Below are 21632 nucleotides of genomic sequence, written 5' to 3'. Positions count from 1 at the left end.
TCCACATAATTTAGGTAAATATCTGGCAAACAAGACTAGTTTAATATTTTTAACTTAATAAAAACAGCTATGTCTTCTCTGGTTTATCATTAAATATAAGCATAGATTTTTATTCTACATAGGCTGTGTTCTTCCTTACCTAATAACAGCTTTACTGATGGAATACATTTGCATGCTTCTACTTTATCTTTAAGATTATGAAAAACATAAAATTTGTGTTTATAAATAAATAAATTTAATGAATTAAATAAATGTAACCAGTCTGAATCATTTTTCTGATAAACTTTATTTCAACAGTAATTATGTTATGTAGTAAGTCAACTTGAAGATACTTTCCAAGATCTATAGGTAACTTAACTTAAAACCTTGGACTACACTTACCTGGCAGGGGAGATATCATCATCACGAAGGTGGTTTCCCAGGGCAAAGCTTATCCATTGTACTCTAGATGTGCTGACCCCTGCGATTTCCCCAAATGTGGGAAACTCGACTGCATAATTTGTGGTGGTGGGGGACTGCTTTCACGCTCTCCTCTATAATAAAAGAAAAAAAAAAAGGAAAAAAAAAACAACAAAACCTTGGACTAATACTAAATTAAATTCATTAATGGATATTCATTAGATAGAGTGTAAGATAAGTATCTAAGACAGTAAGATAGAACACTGAAATACTGATTACTAATATAATTTTGTTTGTAACTTTTTGCTTCTCATTTTTATAAGGCTGTCTTTTTTGGGTCTGTAATGAACATGTTCATTTCTGCTACTTTGAGAAGTTTATAAATGATGTGTGTGGCTATAGAAAGCTATGTATTCATGAGCTCTATTAGTCTGCTGCAAAATGCTGGTATGTGACAGACAGTGCACAATTATCCACTCCCACTCCCCAATTTTCTCTCTGAATTAGAAGTTACTTTGATTAAAAGTTATAGCTATACTTAGGAGCAATAGTTTCAGAAAAATACAGCTGTGTACATACTTCCATTTTTGAGGAAAAATGTAAGTTTGTCCTAAAGAAGTGGAGTTTTTTGGATATACAACCCCTTTGAGCTCTTCAAGCTTATTGAGGACTCCAAAAAGCTTTCTTTGGATGTTTATCTTATTGGAAATTGAAACTGAGAAAAATTTTAAATGCTTACTTGATGATGATAGCAATGATGACTGCATTGCATGTTAATAACTTCTTAGTCTTATTATAAAATGAGTTCTGACCTTGAGGACAACCAAGATTGATACTAAAGCATCTATTCCAGAAATTAAAAGGCATAATTGTATTAATCACATTTTCAAGCTTCTGTAAATTGATGCTTTAAAATCTATAGACATTACCAAGTACCAAGACCCACCTAAAACATCTGTTATCTGGAAGAAGCCAAAACAAGAAATTTTACATGTTTATTCTAAGAGATTTTGCACAAAAAGACAATGAGAAGGAGACAGATTGGCTTCTATGGGCCTTTATGACGGGATCAGAGTTATGGGTGTCAGCAGAAGATGTGCCAGTTAACCAGTATAACCCGAGATCAAAAATATATAATCCCTTGAGGGATCCACAAACTTCACATGTGCAAATGTGTAGATAAAATTGACTCACCCTCTATTCAAACTGACTGTTCCAAGAACAAAGGAGGACCCAAGATAAATTTACTGAGTCACTTCCCTTACTGCACTGGATATTTGTGGCTTGGGAAAAGGTTCCCCCTACAGCAGGGGTTATAACTGCCAAAGCAGAGGCCCCATGAAAGACCCTTTATGAGGCTCAACCCTAAGACTGACATGGTTTTATGGGTCTATCACTTTGGTGAACATCCTGAGCCTAATGATCCCAAGGTGATTACCAACCCCAAAGTCACCCTCTTGGACTCAGCATCCAAAAAATCATTTTTACAATAAGCCCCTCTAACTGTAGGGCAGTACTGCTCTCTATTATTGGCAGTGCCAATACAGTAAGGGAAGTCTTGGCTGGAGTTCATTTGGTAGCCCGCCATGAAGGTGATGCCCATCCAGACACGCAAGTCATGGCTTATCCATAACTACCAAGTGGGCAGAGATCTAACTAGGGACCAAGTCCCGGTGACTCATAACCCCTTCCCCCAGGGACCCTCACAGACCCCTCTATCTGCAATTGAGAGAACTTGGGGTACGTGATGACTTAATTACTTGATGGCCCAACTGAAAGTTATAGCAACTCAAGATTTGAGAGCAAAACATATGAGGAGGGCCACTGGGACTTCCTCCAACCTATTCCTTTTCCCCATAACCACCAGAAAAGCCATACTACGAATCACATAGTGACAAAGACAGAAAACCATGACTCTGGCTAAAACCCCAAAATAGAGAGAGAAGGGGGCAATCTTGTATGGCAGGAGAGAACTGAGGGCATGTGCAGGTGGCGGAGCAGCTCCTGGCACCAGGAAAGCTGCAAGCACCCCTCCCGCCCTCCCCTGGAGTAAGCTGGGTGCATCTACCCCTGGCCGACTGTAGGATTTTTACTTCGGGCTTTTAAATATCTTTAAAAAGGGAGTTAATTTAAATATGATTTAAGCCCAGGAGTCCTCAAGCCACACAACCACTGCCATGGGAGAAGTCCTTAACCCTGACTCTATGAATCTAAGGCTCTCTAGAGGAAGAAACTTCCAATTAGAAACAGTAAAAAGAACCTCCCCCCTCCCCTTAAAATGTACCTAGTGTAAAAACAAACAAACAAACAAAAAACCTGCCTACAGGGGGAGGAAACAAGCAAACAAAAAAATATTTAAATTAAAACAAAGGTACCCATTTGACCCAAGTGGAAATCCAAAATTTACTACAATAATTTACAAAACAAAAAGATTAAAGAGCACTGATTGGTTTTTGCACTCCTACAATATAGGTTCTAACCTAACTTTAACATCTGCTGAAATGCACCAAATGACAAATCTTCATAGATTTAATCAATATTGGGGCTCAAATTACAGTGACCCCTGTAGAGCTTACTAAATGTAAGCAGGTTACCTCTCTATAATCTTAGGGGAGTAACTATAAAATAGAAGACAAATTGGTATGCCTCACCTTAACCATTAGAACTACTGCCTTGCCTTAATTTCCCATAGTGATAGCACCCATTGCCTTAAATTATCTCATAATGGACATGGATGTTCTGACCCATTAAGCCATAAATTAAAACTAAATTAAATCTTTGACACTTACAAATTGGCTTGACAAAATGAAACTTCATGGACCTCCCAGTTAAAATAGTTAATATAGCCCAAAATAAATTAAAACAGAGCATTAATAAATTAAACATTATAGGAAACCTAATTACTAAAGGGAAGATTATTTCTACTGCTTATCTTTTTAACAGCACAATTTGGCCTATTCTTAAACCCGGGAAGAGTAAATGATGCCTCATGGTGGATTACTACACCTTAATGTTGTGGTCCCATCCATTAAGGCTCCATACTCAATATTATTGGAATTACTGATTCCATTAGATGAGTGACTGGAAAATTTTTTATTATTATAAATTTGGTTTATATATTCTGTTTAATACCTATTTCAATAGCTTCTCAGCTTCAGTTTGCCTTCACCTCCAAAGGAACACAATAAACCTCTACCAGGCTACCCATGGGGTACCTCAACAGCCTTGACATCACATGCCATTTTGCAGACAAAATCTTAACTGCATCCATCTTTCTCCAAAAACACAGGTATGACATTATATTGATAATACCCTTATTTAAGGAGACCCATTTGACACATTCATTAGGGACATACATATACTAACAAAAGAGTTTACAAAGAGGAAATTCACAAACATTATTTGGTAAACCAAACGCTGCTCCATACTTCACACTGTCAAGACACAGCAAGTGAACCACTTCGCAGCCACAACACCTTTTGGGTTCTGGAGACAACATATTCCTCATTCACAACTTTACTTAACCTCATTGATATCGTCACTTGTGATGTTTCCACCTTGAATGGGGTCCCCTCCAGCCAAAGGCTCTAAAATCTGTCCAAACTGCAATGTGACAGACACGCCTGTTCATGTCCTCAGAGACTCCTTTACTTAGGCCTCTGGAATCTCTGAACTATCCACGGTAGCCATAAGTTGCTCATGGGCTTCAGTTGGCCACACACTGGCCTATCCTGGAAATGGAGGCTTTCATATTTCCTGACCCTGTGACCCTCTGTATCCAGCTGCCCATTAGGCCTTGGGTTGTGATAGCAGTACCTCACGAGCTCAGGACAGCTACTGAGGCCTCTTTGATAGAGGATGGAGACAAACCAGGGCTTTCTGGCATCTTCCATCTGCAGGAGGGGGATAGGTTCCCTGTCCTTAGTTCCTTGCTGGAAGCCATGGAGCAAGCAGAGGACACCCCTCTTCCAGACCCCCTGGTTACCTGGGGAACCCCTTGAAACTAACTGAGTGAAGAGCAGTGGGAGTTTATACACTCTACAGATAGCACAGCTACCATCAGAAGTGATGGCACCCAGTGGAATGTTACTGCTTTCCATCCATTAACCAGATGTCCCTGTTAAAGGATGGGATCCAAGGTTCAGTACAATTGGCCAGACTTAAGGCAGTCTTCTTAGCACTGATACTGTAGCCAACAATTGGCACCACCTGCACATTTTTATAAACTCTTGCATCATGGCCTAAAGTTTTCTGCTTTGGGACAAAAACAAACAAACAAAGAAACAAACAAAGAAACTCTGGGAATCTCTTGTCTCATGATACTCATGATATAAATCCAGTAACAGATTCAACAGGCCTACATATACAAAGGCCACAAAACAAGCTCTCACCAAGACACCCCTTATCACCGAGAGTTCCGAAAATTACTGCTAGTGACAAAACGTTTCACTTCTTAAGACACACGATGCTAGGCTCTTGAAAAAGGCATTCAAGAGAACTTTCATCTCCCTAATAGGTCCCAAGCTGGCCAGCCTAATTGAGAGGCATAATGGTTTCCCAAAACAATGTCTTTTTTAAGCTCAGTCTGACAAATAGACTCTAAATGGGTCTCTTTCTCTCCTTCCACATTTCTTACTTTTGTTAAATTCCAGATTTTGGGCCTTAAGATGTGCTACAATAATTTCCCTAAGCCTCATGCCTCCCCTTGGTAGTGGTCAGGTGTGAACTTAAAAGACTTTCATGTCTGTGATGTGATTCTATTTCCATTTTTACCACATCCACTGCTTCCTATTTCCATTTCCAATTTTCTATCACTCCACCCTCCCATACCCAGGCTGGTGGCCTGATCAACGGCAGATAATACCTTATGGCCCAATTATCATATGACCCAGTTATCACAGATTCTTCCTATATACTCTACCATGGAATTCTCAGGGAGACAGTGATTCTGCTCTTCTGCTTCTAAAGCATTGCCAGATTTCTCAGTGTATGGAGGCTGGTTTATAAGGCCTAATTCCTCCTCTGACCACTTATAGGAAATAAAAATTATTTCCCCTAGGGCAAAACACCAGGAACGGTGTAGACCACCAAAAAAGGAGACAATAAATTCCACTTGGTAAGGGCCAGCTGTATCCAAAACTGACCAGAAGAAAGCTTCTCATTTTTCCGATAGAACCACCCAATCATATCCAGATAGACTGAGATGGCCAAGGGTCACTCCTACAGAGGCCACCCGACTTCCCACTGTAATGGTCCAACTTCCTGGAAGTGGGGTGGCAGGTCAAAAAACAAATTTATCAAATATAATTGCTAACTCTTATACTGGCAATTAGTCTGTTTCTGTTTAGTCTGGGTGTTTGGGCTTATCTTCCATCCACAGCAGAACCAAACCTTCCAAGAGTGCCTATGGAGTCCAAACAATCAAACTTGTACCCACAACAATTCATTTTTCAAGGTTAAAAGTGTCTAAGGTCATTACTCAATTTTCTCAGACCCCCCTGCCTAGGCAGTCTCAAAGAGACCTCACTCTGCAAGGAGCCTACTCTAGATGGCTCCTGGAGGGCCTACTACAAAACCAGTCATAGGGCCAAGTAAATATGGCCAGACCAATCCTAGTCAAGGTAGTCCCTTGTACACTGTTAGCAGCCTGAGCTTAAATTTTATTCCAGGATCTAACTTTAACTTATAGCTGAGCTTCAGTTATTAAATACCTGGGAAAGACCTTAGATTGCCTAAAAAAGTCACATGGTGTCTTGGTCTTACTGACATTCCAGTGTGCTTCTGGTAAACAAGCTGCATGTCAGGTGCTGAAGTATGACCCAAGGTGGATTAGTTTTTGCTCACTGTGCCCCAGATAATACTCCCATCCCTCCCCCTAACTAAATCCAGCTGCCAGGCACATAAATGCAAAGAGGTCCTCCAAATTGCCCAAACTCATTTGAAAAGCATAGATCCTAAAACTAGAAGCCTCAAACAACCCTAATGGTTAGCCACTTGGGAAGGATTTCCCACACCCAGATGGATGACGTTACTTCAGATGATATCATCCCAGCCCACAAGTTTATCATTGGAGATGATCACACTGGTCGTGACACAAAAGGCCCCTCTTTTAATCCCATTTTTGCAAAAATAGCAATTTTAAATTATATTTTTATATTATATTTTATATATAAATTATGTATTATTTTAGATGCATTTTATATATAAATTAGATGTTTATTTAAAAGTATATTGTTATATATAATATATAATATAATACCATAATTAATATAATACTTTTATATATAGAGAACATCTGATGGTAATTCTAGCAGCTATTCTAGAACTACCAATCTGGTCAGACAAACCCAAATTATTCAGGTCAACCAACAAATGTGAGCACCCTCACCTCCTTTGTCCAAAAGGTATGCAGGACCCTAAATCCAGCTAATCAAAGACAAGATTTGTTGGCCCATATGGTACTAGAAAATAGACCTGACACTTTACCTTTTAGCCACACAAGGGAGTGTATGCTCAGTCAATAGAACCTCCTACTGCATGGACAGGTCTCCAAGATTCCACAACACCTAAAGAAAGATATTCATACTTTCCATACTATCACTAAATTATTCAACAAATACTGCTAGCCCTAAAAGTTTCTAATTTATTTGCTTGGTTATCCCCAGATAAATAGCCTAGCTGGCTTAGAACAGGTTTTCAGAGATTATTCCTCATTATAGTGGGCCTCTGTGGTATTTTACTGCTACACGCATTTACCAGGTCGATATATTCCCTATATCTTACAAGTAACTTCCACCATACAGGTTTCCTCTGCACAAATATCTCCTATAATCACACCTAAAGATTCCCCAAATATTCATCCTAAGGGTGAGGATGTTAAAGCCTCACAGAGTCAGTTGTATTAACCACTTTTTCTAGCTTCTGCAAACTGATGCTTTAACTCGACAGGCGACCCCAGGTGGCCAAGACCCACCTATATACCTGCTCCTTCTAGATCTGTAAACAATCTTCAGCTGGCACCACTTTCAAATGCAGCCAGCCAATCTCACGCTGGCGTGCCCCGGGCCCGTGTGTGCATGCTTCACACAGAAGCCGCAATAAAGCCCCTTTCTCCGTCCCGCTTGCCTCCATCTCGTGACCGAGCCTGGCGTTTTCCCCGTGTGGCCCCGCGTGGAGTGCACCCTCTCCCCAGGGAACTGTGAGTGTAATCAATCTGTCAGATTCTTCCGGTCGCTCTCTCTCTCTCTCTCTCTCTCTCTCTCTCTCTCTCTCTCGATTTGTATCTGGCCTTCCCACACCTCGCACAAGGTGATAGAAACAGAACGCCAATGAAAGACAAAATTTAGAAGTGAATTTCATTTGCCTTGGTTTATAATACCTGAGTTTGGACGCTGTGAAATGTGTTAGAATCTTAGAGAAGTTTGCTCACTTTTAATAGGCTTGTTTCCTTGGTTTGCTATTTATTGCTTTGACCCACGATATGAAGTTACTCTTTTCTCTTTTTTTGTTTTTTTTACTATGCCTAGATAGCAAAGGTTCTGTGTTTTATCAGAGTAGCCGTGTCTGGTTTATATGGATTATTTAAGGAAACAAAGGTTTCTCATTAGGAAAGAGCTAATGTTTGTTACAATCATGTTATCTTCCATGTTTATTTTTTAATGTGTTATGGTTGCTTTGAAATGAACAGCTCTCAGGTTCTCATAACCTGATTCCTATCTTAAGTGTTCAGATTTCCTGACAGTGTTTTATCTGTGCTTTCCCAAAACTGAATTTAAATGTAAAATGAAATCAAATAAATGCAATAAAACATTCAAGATATCTTTTGCACCTAAAGCTATCTTTGAGATTTTCCAGAGGGGTCCTGTAAAAATCACAAAGATTTGTTCTTTCACTTTATAGAAAGAAAAGTGCTAGAAATAATTAGGTTTGTGTTGATGTGATGCATAGAAAGAGTTGTCAAATCAGAAGAGATGGCTGAGCCTTCCTTAGGTTGAATTTGTAATATATAAATGTTGTTAACGCAAACGTTTCAGAGATTGAAAGTTGTGTGTGAAGTTACTAGGGTTCTGAAAATGCCCTTGTTGTCCATTACATGTTTCTATATTAGACAAAAAAGCTATAGTGTTATCAGTCATAATTTCAGTTATTTTTTAATACACCAGTTGTTTTGGGATATAATTCACATTTCATACAATTCATTTGAAGTGTGCAATCCAATGATTTTTAGTAAATTCACAGAACTGTGCAAACATCACCACAATCAATTTTAGAACATTTTCATCACCTCAAAAGGGAACCCTGTATCCACTGGTAGTCTTCCCCATTTCATAAACCAGCCTGCCCTGGATAATCACAAATCTTTTTGTTGCTACCAATTTGGCTATTCTAGACATTTAAATAAATAGAATCATGCAACATGTGGTCTTTTGAGGCTGTCATCTTTCCCTTAACATACTATTTTCAAGGTTTATCCATGTTGTAGATGTGCTTCATTCTTTTTTATTGCTGAATATTATTCCATTGTATGGAATACAATGTACATTTTATTTATCCATTTATTAGCTGATGGACATTTGGGTTATCTACATTTTTGGATTATCGTGAATTATGCTGCTATAACATTCATATACAAGTTTTCTGTGTGGACATTTGTTTTCATTTCCCTTGGGTGTATACCTAGAAATGAAATTGCTGGGCTATATGCTAACTATGTTTATCCTTTTGAAGAATTGCCAAACTATTTTCCGAAGTAGCTGCACCATTTTACATTCCCACCAGCAGTGGATGAGGGTTCCAATCTCCACCTCTTTGCCAACATTTGTTATATATGTCTTTTTGATTTTATCCTAGTCGATGTGACATGGTTTCTCTTGGTTTAGATTTGCGTTTCTCTGATGGCTAATGATGTTGACCATCTTTTCATGTGTTTATTGGTCATTCGTATATCTTCTTTGGAGAAATGCTTATTCAAATCCTTTGCCCATTTTTAAATTGTATTGTCCTTATATATTCTAGATAAAAGTCTCTTGTAAGATATATCATTTGGAAATATTTTCTCCCATTCTGTGGGTTGTTTTTTTACTTTCTTCATGGTAACTTTGAAGCACAATTTTGATAATGTCTGATTTATATAATTTTTCTTTTTTCACTTGTGTTTTTGTGTCATATCGAAGAAGGCTTTGCCTAATCCACGGTCAAAAGATTTACCTCCTATATTTTCTTCTGAGAGTTTTATAGTTGTGGCTTCTACATTTAGGTCTATGATCCATTTTGAGTTAATTTTTGGGTATGATGTAAAGAAGGGGGCCAACTTTATTCTTTTGCATGTGACTATCCAGTTGTCATATTTCAGAATGATGCTTATTTAATCAAATATAACCAGAGACTTTTAAGACACTTAGGATTTAGACTTCATGAAGCCAATGCTTACAAAGTCCTCTCAGGTAAACTGGCCTGGTACCTGGCTTAGAGAATTACCAGCTTTCCAGATGAGTAAGGAAAGTTACTTTCTGGCAGGTTGAAGACTCTTAGAATATTTAGGGGGACACTGAGAAGAGAGTAATTCACCCAAATTTATAGATATCACAAGTGAAACCTGGTGATGAATTCTTAGCTGGCTTCCTATCCTCAAGACAGGAAATAGCAAGAGACTTTTAAAAGTACAATCTGGGATTCCTTATGAAAACTTTCAGCAAAGTGGACTTTAGAAGGTCTGTCTGGTGAAGTAATACTATTTTTGCACCTCCTTAAATAAACAGAACAAATCAAATAATACCAGTCTTATTTTGTGATCAAGAATAATCTTTTGTGATTTTTTTTTATTAAAAGATGGGAGACTTTAGGAAAAAGTTATATTTCAATGAAAAACTACACATTATCTACATAGAGAACATCCTTCTGGGTTATTAGAGTCTAAGCTTTCACTGTCTTTGAGCTATTTTTAAAAAAAAAAAGCACAAATTCATATGGAGTAATGAAATTGAATTGCAAATGGAGGCAAAACTGTGTTTTGCAGAAAAAGGGGGTTTTGAAATTCTACTGGACATGACAATTTGCGTGTCAGTCAAATTACAAAGACTTTTCCTTTGAACTTGTTATAGCATCTTCCTGGTTTCCTCATCAAATAAGTAAAATATATTAATGCAAAAACAGATAAAATTGACCAACAGACATGTGAAAAATGCTCAACTCCATTAATGGTCTGAAAACCCCAAATAAAATATCATAGATATCTTAACTAAGAGATTGGCAGAGACTTGAAAGAGTGATATGATGTAGTGCAGGCAAGGAGATGGAAGCGATAGGCATATTTCTGTTTTATGTGTGAGAACGTGTTGCTATAAAGTCTTGGGGAGGATATTTGGCAATATTTATTAAAATTTAAATGCAGCTATCGTTTAATCCAGTATTTCTACTTTTAGGTATTTAATATGTGAAGTACTTGCGCAAGTATGTGACATTTATTTCCAGTATTGTTTGTAATAGGAAAACTTGGGAACAGCCTAAATTTCCATCAATAAGGAATTGTTTCTGTATTCTACAGAGTATGTAGAATAATGCATTTTTAAATTTGAAAAGCATATATTAAAAATGATTTTATCTTAGATAGGACTATGGAAGTTGTCTACTACACTTTTGTTTTATGCATTTATTACTTTTGCAACATGAAAAAATAATATAATGAAAATATAAGAGATCCAATCTTTTGAACTATTTTCTACTATTACATGATAGGCCTTATACAAAGTAATTCATCTTTTCGATTCAATATCCTGATGGAGAATTGTCGGTGGAGGTGAGAAGGGTTGTAAAGCAGCATCCTGGATTTCACCAGTGTGGAGTTGAGCATTGAGAGTGGACTCACTAATTACTGAGCAGATTTTCTGTAAAATGTGCAAAATATCCAGGCAAGGATTTCATAAGGATCCACATACCCTGCCTAAACCAACCATATCCTAACCAACTAACTAGTGTAGGTCTTTAAGCAGATAACCACGAGAATTATATCTAAATGATTTTGAACAGCTTGTGGACTATGGAATATGTGTGTCTTTGTGTGTATGTATGTATGCTTATAAATAGACATTTTGACTATAGAGCCTGTGGAAATAAATGAAGAACACCCACTGAGAACAAGGAAGGGCTGTTTATTCAAAGCTTGCTGTGGCAAGGAGTCAGCCACCATCACTTGCATTTGGTAGAGATTCAAAGGCAGGCGGAGGAGTGGGAAAGCGTTATAGTAGAAAAAAGGGAAGACTTGAGGTATGCCCTGTTTGGAGGCTGTTGACATGGGGAAGCAGGGGGATGCTAGGTAGAAGTAGAACATCCTATGTGATTGGTACAGGAGTATGTTTGGATTTCTCTGATGGTTCCTAAATTCCAAGTAGGGGCAAAAATTAGGGAAACACAGTTTTTGACCAAATGCTGGCTATTTTGGGCCAGTTGTTAGAGGGTTTAGCTACCTGGACTGGTCCAACATTCCTGGTATGGTTGGAGCAGATAGTGAGTCAGAGTTCTGTTTTTATTTATGGTCTAGTCCTTGCCTGTTTATATATTTAGTCTCACAAGCCTATTGAAGAATTGCTGGATGATGAATTAGTGCTAAGTGATCTGAATGCACATCCTGTAAATGATCACTTGTGAATGAATGTCATTCAAATGGAATTAACATGCTTAAAAAAGTTATTTGTGGAGTTGTTTAATTTCAAACTACCTATACTTCAGTGTCAAAATAGACTAATTTGATGTAGAGCCTTTAATAGGTACATAGCATATTATCATTTTAAGAAGTAGATCATAGGTTATACTTGTGCTATAAGAAATACATTTGATCAGGCAAATCTGTAAATACCATGGCAAATAATAATAATAAACATGTACCACAGGCTTAGCACATTGAAATTACTTCTGTCAGTTTTGCCTCAAAGCAACCCAGTGAGGTAGGTAATGATTATCCTGGTTTAACAGGGAGTAACTTGAAGCATAGAGAGAGAGAATGATTGATTCCAGATTACCCTAGGAATAAAAACCAGTGTGCAGAGCAGTATCCTGGAAAACAGCTCCATAATCTTTTTATTATTTATTATTTATTATTTATTTATCTTCTTATTATTAAAAAACTTTTGAGTGTTTTACTTATTGAAAACAATTTTGGAAAAGTGAAACACACATCCACATGCAGATCCTTCAAAGAGGCTGTATTTTATAGCTAGATAACAATACTGCTTGAAAATTTCCACCCTAACTTTGGTTGCTGTTCAATATACATAGATCCTGACTGCTTTCTATTTACACGAAAGCTAAAACAAGAGGAAACATGCATAATGCAGAACGAAAAGCATACAGGGATGCTGTAGAAAACTTTTGGCAGCAGTGGTGTTTAGCTATGTCCTCTGCAATCTAATTCTTCTTGCATTGCTTAAGACTAGGCTCTGAACATAATAAATAACCAGTGGGTGCTTTGGATAGACCAAGGGAACTGGAATAGGTCATAAAAAGATATTGGAAACTCTCTTTCCCAGGAGGACCTGAACAAATGTTTAGCTGCCTGGAGTGAATTGTTGGTGGTGAAGCCCTTGGGGCTGGAATATTAATTGATGGCACTTTCAGGACTATAATTCTTAGGGAAATGTTTTTTTGCTTCTGTTCTGTTTCCCTCTTCATGGTTGGTTATAACATCTAAATAGTTAAATACAGCCTCCTCTGATGTGTTAGCTATCTGCCACCCTCCCCCATTAGAAAAACTGATTTCTGAATAATTTCTCTTGTACATGCATTTTAAAGGTGTGTAATTAACTGGTAACAGGTTGTTAGGTAGCTGATGAGGTGTGAACCAGCCACTAATTTGTTTTCTTTATTTACAACTTTCTTTGCACTTGAAGATGACAGCATGGTGTTTTTCATTCCCTGCTTACTTCACCAGATTAAAAAGTGATTTGTGAAGCTATTTTTAATTTCTTAAATTCCATTAAAATGGAATATCCAGGGGAGTCTTAATCAAGACATAATAGGCACTAAAATGTGATCACACAATTGCACTTCTAATGTGGGCCTCTTTCAGCCCTAGTGTTAAGGGATTGCCTATAGTTAACTGAACTCTGCCCTACCACTGACCTACAACTTCTGAAATAACTTCTGTGCAGTTGGCATTGACTATATTGCGAATGTTTGCAGCTAACATACTTTGTTGCTTTAAAATTTATCACATAACCCAAAGGGAAAATTTGTTACTAAATTATTATTATTGTATTATCAGTAAAATGGTTTGCTTTATCCTTTAAATTGCCTTGTCTCCTATTTAATAATAATGAAAAATTGGTTTGAGAAGAAATTAAAATAAAAATGTAATGGAATGAGAATTGCTAAAAACACAAGCCTAGAATACTGAAAATGCAGCTGAAACAGAAATAGCTAAATGTATAATCAGTATATAACCAAACGGGTAGTTTGGAAACAGTGGGAATATTGAGTGACTGGGTGAGTTTGAAAAGGCAAATAAGAATTAAAGCTCTTTCCTTGCATTAAAACTATATATATAGCCAAAAACTAAGCTATAGAATATGTGAAAACATATATCCATAACTACCCATACCTCTTGGGTGGACAGTTAAACATGCAACAAAACACAATATTAATTAAGTGGCAATATTTTCTTTTCTAGCTGTTAAAGCCTCCATCTAGTACTTCCATCTAAAGCACTATGGCCTCCAGGATATTATTTTTTAATGCAGATAATTCTTGGAGCATTAGCTCCAGGAGCTGCTATTGGTCATGACTTTCATATAGTAACAGTCAACACTTAACTGAGTTCTTGATTTATGACAGGCACATTCTAAGGGCTCTGTAGTATTAACTCATCTTCACAATGACCCTACAAATAGTACTATTAGGAGTTCTATTTTACAGATGCAGTTAGAAATAATTTGCCTAAGTTTACACACCTAATAAGCAGTGGGGTTAGAATTCAAACCCAGGCGGTATGGCTTTAAAGCCCTTTTTCTGAATAGTATGTTATACTGACTCTATACGTTTGTCATATAGCTTTCCTACTTGGAAGCCATTGGAGAGAGGAGATGCATGAAGAGAATTCATGCATTCACTCAACAAATCTTTATTGAGCATCTACTATGTACCAGGCATTTTACTAGGCACCAAGGATGCAAATATGGTTAAAATAGACAAGGGTTTTGTCCTCATGGAACTTAAGGTCTAGGTAGACAGACCCATATTAACAAATAGTTTTTTGAATCTATCAAATAGAATTGTGATAATTGAAAAGTGAAAAGTGTGGTGTTTTTGAGAGCACATCACAAAAGTAATTGTGAGGGAATTTAAGCAAGTATAGATGGTCTAGAAGAATATTTAAGTTGAAAACAGGAGTTTTGATGGGGAGAAAGGAAGACAAAAAAGGGATGATTTGAAATTTGAGATATTAAATAGATTGAAACAATGAGTTAAAAAGTAAATATGCCACAATCTTTGAAACTTATTCTACAAGAGTGAAATGATAACTTTTGATAGTACATGTAAAATCCCATAACTTAATCACATTCCTCTAATTTCATTTCAGAGTGCATTTAGTAAGCACCTCCTGTGTTCAAAGTACTGTGAAAGCTAACAGAATGAGCAAGGCATTATCCCTCACCTCCAGGAATTTAAAATACAGGAGACGTATTTATTTAGTTCCTTGGGTTGAATTCAGTAAGGCGCTTTTGAGAACAGTGTACTTCAGCTCTTTAGTTTTTCAATTACAGTTCTCAAGACCAAGGAAACACAAGAAATTGGTAACCCTGCTCACCACTAGCTGGGGATTTGGGTTTCTGGGGAACAGAGGTAGGGGTAATTTTTCACTAAATGCTTTTTTTTTTTTTTTTTGTACTTTTTGAATTCTGTGGAATTATTACCTATTAAAAATAATAAAAAGTAAAAGTAAAATATAGAGCTAATATAATTCTAATTCGCCTATGAAAAAACCGTCAACAAAACTATACCTGTAGGCTGCTTCAGGAATTAGATACAGCAACTTAATTTATTTAACATATTTATTATGGAGTGCCTTGGAGCCATCACTGTTCTAGGCACTGAGGGTAGAGCAGTAAACAAGAGAGATGACATCTTATATTCCAGTGGGGGATACGGGCAATAAACAAGGAAACAAACATGACACTTTCAAATAGTGATGAGTGTTGTGAAGATAAAACATTTCTTAGTGGCGTCCTTTGAAAAGAAATGTCTAATTCCAGATTCTAAGAAGCAAAATAAAGAGTTATAAAAGATCCCTCTATATGAACACACACACACACACACACACACACACACACACACACACACACACACACACACACACTTTTATAGTGATGAGTGTTGTGAAGATAAAACATTTCTTAGTGGCATCCTTTGAAAAGAAATGTCTAATTCCAGATTCTAAGAAGCAAAATAAAGAGTTATAAAAGATCCCTCTATATGAACACACACACACACACACACACACACACACACACACACACACACTTTTATAGTTTATGGATTAGCAGACTTCTTTTCCTTACCATCAAAGAGCATGGTTCTACTTGATCTCTAGGGCCTGGAAAAGTTTATTTTGTACTTCGTAGTTGGTAGCAGGAAATGCCCAGGGGCCACAGGATGAATTGATGCACTGGGTCTGTCCAGATCTCCTTCTCACACAAGCAACTATAGTATCTCTGGGCAAAATTTCAAAGTAGCAAAAATTTCCTCTTTGTACTTCCACATTTCCCTTCTGTGATCTTTTTACCCAGTTATTGGTTCCCTTCCCAAACCCTCATCGAGCTCTCCTCTCTAACATCCACACAGCCTTCTGAAGCTACTATCCTATGCCCTCAAGATCTAATTGATCTTGCTCTCCCAAGTTAAGAAGGAAAGCAAAAGAAGCAAGGGTTTTTAACTGCATTTGAGTTTTTCATTATTCACTTTAAGTGTATGCAAAAGTATGAAAAGATGCTCAACATTATTAGCTGTTAGGGAAATGCAAATCAAAGCAACAATGAGATACCACTTCACACACACCAGGATGACTTATTTTAAAAGAAACAGAAAATAAAAAGTGTTGGAGAGGATGCAGAGAAATTGGAACTCATGCATCATTGGTGGAAATATAAAATGGTGTAGCCACTGTGGAAAGCAATATGGCGGTTTCTTAAAAAAGTTAAATATAGAATTATCATATGATCTGGCAATTCCACTTCTAGATATATGCCCAAAGAGAGTGAAAACAGGGTCTCAAACATATACTTGTATACTGTGTTCATAGCACCATTTTCCTAATAGCCAAAAGCTGGAAACAACCCAAGTGTCCATCAACAAATGAATGGATAAACAAAATGTGGTGCACAAACACAATGGAATATTATTTGGCCATAAGAAGGAATGAAATTCTGAGGCCTGCAACATGGTTGAACCTTGAAAATATGCTGATTGAAATAAGCAAGGTACATAAGGACAAATAGTGTATGATATCACTTATAAATGAGATATCTAGAAACAGCAAATTCACAGAGACAGAAAGTAGATTAGATGCTAACAAGAGATGGGGGAGGGGAGTTTTTGTTTTATGGGTATTGGAATGTTTGTAAATAAAAACCAACTTTAAAAAGAGAGAGAGACAGTATACGCAAGAGGAAAGGGGTTTGCCAGGCTCTTGACACAATAAAATTTAATTAATTTGAAGACCTCAGGGAGCATATTTCATTGTCCCCCAAGTCTGAGAAAACAGGCTCAAAATGATTAAAGCGACTTCCCTAAGAGCACTCTTGAATAAGGAACGCAACTAGTTAGAGTGACTTCAGAGCTCATAGTAATGCCCACCAAGGGGATTAATTTCTTTTGAAATCTTCCTATATTAAGAGTCTTCTAATATTTACCACATTTCTAATTATGCATTAATTTTGTGATCAATTGATTAAGGCATATTTATTCCTGGACTAAATCCTATGAGGTATGGAATTGAGTCTCTTCACAGCCACACATATATTCCATGCTTATCAGAATTCCTGACACATGGTAGGCACTGAATACATATTTGTTTAACGAATGAATTATAAACAAATTAATGATTGAATAGTAGAGCATCAGGAAAATTGTCAAAGAGGTGGAAAAGAGCAAAAGAGATTAATAGGTATCATTTCAGTGGAATGCTGGGCATTGTCTAAGAGACCCCCTGGGAATTAACTGATTCTGAGGGATGTGAACTTTTAATTATCTTTAATTGCCTAGGTGATTTTACAGCTCTGTAGGAAAAACAGTTAAGTTGTAGAGAACTGATAACAATGCAATTTTTTTTGTCAATACTATAAATTACTCTTTTCCATAGAAATGCAAAATAATTTTGTATGGTAGAGTTACAATTGATTTCCACCTGTTACAACAGGCAATCCCAGAATATTACATTTTATAGGCCTTTAGGATATATTTGTGTAACTTTTTATTGTAGTAACATATATGCAACTCAATAAATCCCATTTTAATTACTTTCAGTTGTACAATTTAGTGGCATTAATTACATTCACAATATTGTGCTCCCATCAACATCTATTACCCTAATTGTTTCATCACCTTGACAGAAACTCTGCACCAATTAAACCGTAAGTCCTCCTCCCCATCTGACTCCATTAATTTGCTTATGTATTTCATATAAGCAAGAGAAAAAAATACAAATATTGTAGTATCTGGCTTATTTCACTCAACATGGTGTCTTCAAGGTTCATCCATGTTGTGGCATGTATCAGGATGTCATTCCTTTTTACAGCTGAATAATATGCCATTGTGTGTGTGTGTGTGTGTGTGTGTGTATACATACACACCACATTTTGCTTGTCTGTTCGTCTGTTGATGGACACGTGTTGTTTCCACCTTTTGCTAGCTGTGAATAATGCTGCTATGAATATTATGTACAAATATCTGTTTGAGTTCTTGCTTTTAATCTTGGGGGGTATATACGAAGAAGTGGGATGCCAGGTCATATTATAATTCTATGTTCGACTTTCTGAGGAACCACCGAAACTGATTTCCACAGAGACTGCACCATTTTACAATGACACCAATAATATATAAGGGTTCCAGTTGCTCTGCATTCTTATCAAAACTTATTTTCTGTGTTTTTTTTTTTTTTAAATAAGTCATCCTAGTATATGTGAAGTGGTATCTCATTGTGGTTTTGATTTGTATTTCTCTGATGATAAATGATGTTGAGCATCTTTTCATGTGCTTATTGGCCATTTGTATATCCTCTTTGGAAAAATGTCTATTCAAGTTCTTTTTAAAATTGGGTTATTTTCCTTTTTTTTTTTTTTTTTGAGTTGTAGGAGTTCTTGATACATTCTGGATAATAAACCCTTACCAATTATATGGTTAGCAATAATTTTCTCCCATTCTCTATATTGTCTTTTCACTTTCTTGATGGTGTCTTTCGTACAGAAGTTTTAAATTTTGATGAAGCCAAATTTATTTATTCTTTGTTTGCTTGTGCTTTTGGTGTCTTATTTAAGAATCCAAGGTCCTGAAGAATTTCCCCTTCTAAGTGGTTCATGGCTTTACCTCTCATGCATAGGTCTTTGATCCGTTTAGAGTTGGGTTTTGTATATGGTGTATGGTAGGGGCCCAATTTCATTATTGTTCATTTTTCCCCAAACCATTTGTTGAACAGACCCTTCACCCAATTAATGTACTTGGTACCTGTGCTGGTTTGAAACTGTTATATACCCCAGGGAAGGCCATTTTCTTTTAATCCAGTCTTGTGGATGCAGATTTATGGTGGGTGTGACCTTTTGTTTACGTTGTTTCCATGGAGATGTGACCCACCCAACTGTGGGTGAGACCTTTTGATTAGATTATTTCCATGGAGGTGTGACCCCACCCATTCAGGGTGGGTCTTAATTAGATCACAGGAGTCCTTAAGAGAACTGAGAGCCCACACAGACCAGATGCTTGGAGATGCTGGGAGAACACAGACAGAAGTACGTTTGGAGATGCTAAGCTAAGAGATGAAGCCCAGAGTTTGCCCTGGAAAAGCTGAGAGGACTTCCAGATGCTTAGAGAAAAATGCCCCAGAAGAACCAAACAGAGAGCTGAGAGAAACTAAGAGAGACAGAAGCCAAGAGACATTTTGGAGAAAGACATTTTGAAATGTAACATGATAGCAAAGGACCAGTAGACACCAGCCATGTGCCTTCCCATTGGCCATTATTCAGTGACGTTATCCTCTTGTTGATGCCTTAGTTTGGGCACTTTTATGGCCTTAGAACTGTAAATTTGTAACCTAATAAATCCCATTTATAAAAGCTATTTTGCATTTGGGCAGCTTTAGCAAATTGGAACAGCACCATTCTCAAAATCAGTTGGCCCCAGATGTATAGATTTATTTCTGAATCTCAATTCTTTTCCATTGGTCTACATGTCTGTCTTTATGCTAGTACCACACTGCTTTGATTACTGTGACTTTGTAGTAAGTTTTGAAATTGGAAAGTACGAGACCTCCAATTTTGTTCTTCTTCTGTAATGTTGATTTGGCTGTTTGGGACCCCTTGCAATTCCATGTGAATTGGCAGATTGGTTTTTCCATCTGCAAGAAAAGGCTGATATAATTTTGATAGGTTTTCTGTTGAATATGTAGATTGCTTTAGGTAGTATTGATTATCTTAATAATATTAAGTTTGGCTATCCATGAACACAGAATGTCTCCCCATTTGTTTAGGCTTTTAATTTCTTTGAGCAGTGTTTCGTAGTTTTCAGTGTACAAGTCCTTCACCCCCCTGGTTACATTTATGCTTAGGTATTTTATTCTTTTAGAAGCTGTTGTGAATGTAATTGGTTTTTAAAATTTCCACTTTGGAAAATTCTTTGTGTATAGAAACACAACTGATGTTTACGTGTTAATCTTGTAGCCTGTAATTCTGCTGAATTTATTTATTAGCTCTGGTAATTTTCTTGTGGATTCTTTGGAATTTTTTTATATAAAGGATCATGCCATCTGTGATTAAAGGTAGTTTTACTTCTTCTTTGCCAAGTTGGATGTCTTTTCTCTATAGGATATTAACCTGTTCACATCTATTAACAAATTAATTTCAGCAATTCTGATAATCTGTATGTATGTCCTTCAGAATTTTCTTTGAACTCACTAGAGTATCTTACTAGTTCCTTTATTAATGAGTTAAAGGGAATATTAGGAAACTATTTTACATGTGTTAATTTTATATTTTATATTTATAATTTCACAATTATTGTTTAGCAAGTGTGATGTAAGGCCTAGTATCAGATATTCAGACAAAGGCTCTTCCTGGTTTAACAGTAAGAAAAACGAATGTGTTCCATATTTCCATTATATTCCTCTGTATTGGTCACATGAAATGTTTATCAGTTGTTAAACTCTCACTTCAAAGGTCTTTCAATTTTAGAAATCACACTCCAAGAGGTTTTCTTATGCTTATTTTAATCCTAAAGTCTAACATGATTCAAATGATAAAAGACATAAACCAAAATAAAAAATAAACTATATCCAAAAAATGGGGGCAGGCACAGAAAAAGGGCTTTAAACTTCTATACTTGTAGTCAATTTTAGCCAACTCTGAGAAACTACTATTGTTTTCCTCACAATCCTCATTTTCTCTTGCTTTTCAGGTATCCCCTTTTAAAAAATGATAATGCAAATAGTGCTTGGCCAGTCCTCTCAATCTTCTCTTTTTTGAGAAGTTTTCCCCCTGTGTTTTCTTCTAAGAGTTTCATGGTTTTAGCTCTTACATTTGGGTCCTTGATCCATTTTGAGTTAGTTTTCGTTATGGTGTGAGGTAGGGGTCCAATTTCATTCTTATCCAAGTGGATATCCAGTTTTCCCAGCATCATTTGTTAAAAAGACTATTCTTCCCCCTTTGAGTGGACATAACACCTTTATGAAAAATAATTTAGCTATAGCTATGTGGGTCCCATCTTGTCTTAACTAATTCTTCCACTCCTACCCCTCAAATTCTTCTCAGGTCACACTATAGTCCTATGTTTGCTCCCACCATCATTTAAACAAACACAGCACTGAAAGTCTAGTCCATCTCTTCCAATAACTGAAGAATTAGAACTAGAAGTAGAGAAGTTTGTTAGTTTGCACCTTTCAGTAAGTAGGGCTCATTTTAAACATAACATTTTGATTTCATTCTAACTCTGATCCCAGTAAGACATAAATAGGGCCATTATGAAATATTTTGAACACTTGG

The 21632-nt window shown here is 36.7% G+C and overlaps 1 non-coding gene across 1 annotated transcript; it reads left to right on the top strand.

The window, feature by feature from the left end:
* Window positions 1–373: 373 nt before the first annotated feature.
* On the top strand, window positions 374–536 carry LOC119535585. The gene has a single exon (XR_005217212.1). It is a non-coding gene; the product is annotated as a U1 spliceosomal RNA (small nuclear RNA).
* The last annotated feature ends 21096 nt before the right edge of the window (window positions 537–21632 follow it).

Source organism: Choloepus didactylus, chromosome 5 (assembly GCF_015220235.1).
Source record: "Choloepus didactylus isolate mChoDid1 chromosome 5, mChoDid1.pri, whole genome shotgun sequence".
In the NCBI taxonomy this organism is placed as follows: Eukaryota; Metazoa; Chordata; class Mammalia; order Pilosa; family Megalonychidae; genus Choloepus; species Choloepus didactylus.
Note: the sequence above shows the minus strand (reverse complement) of the source record. Positions and strands in the feature narration are given on the sequence as shown.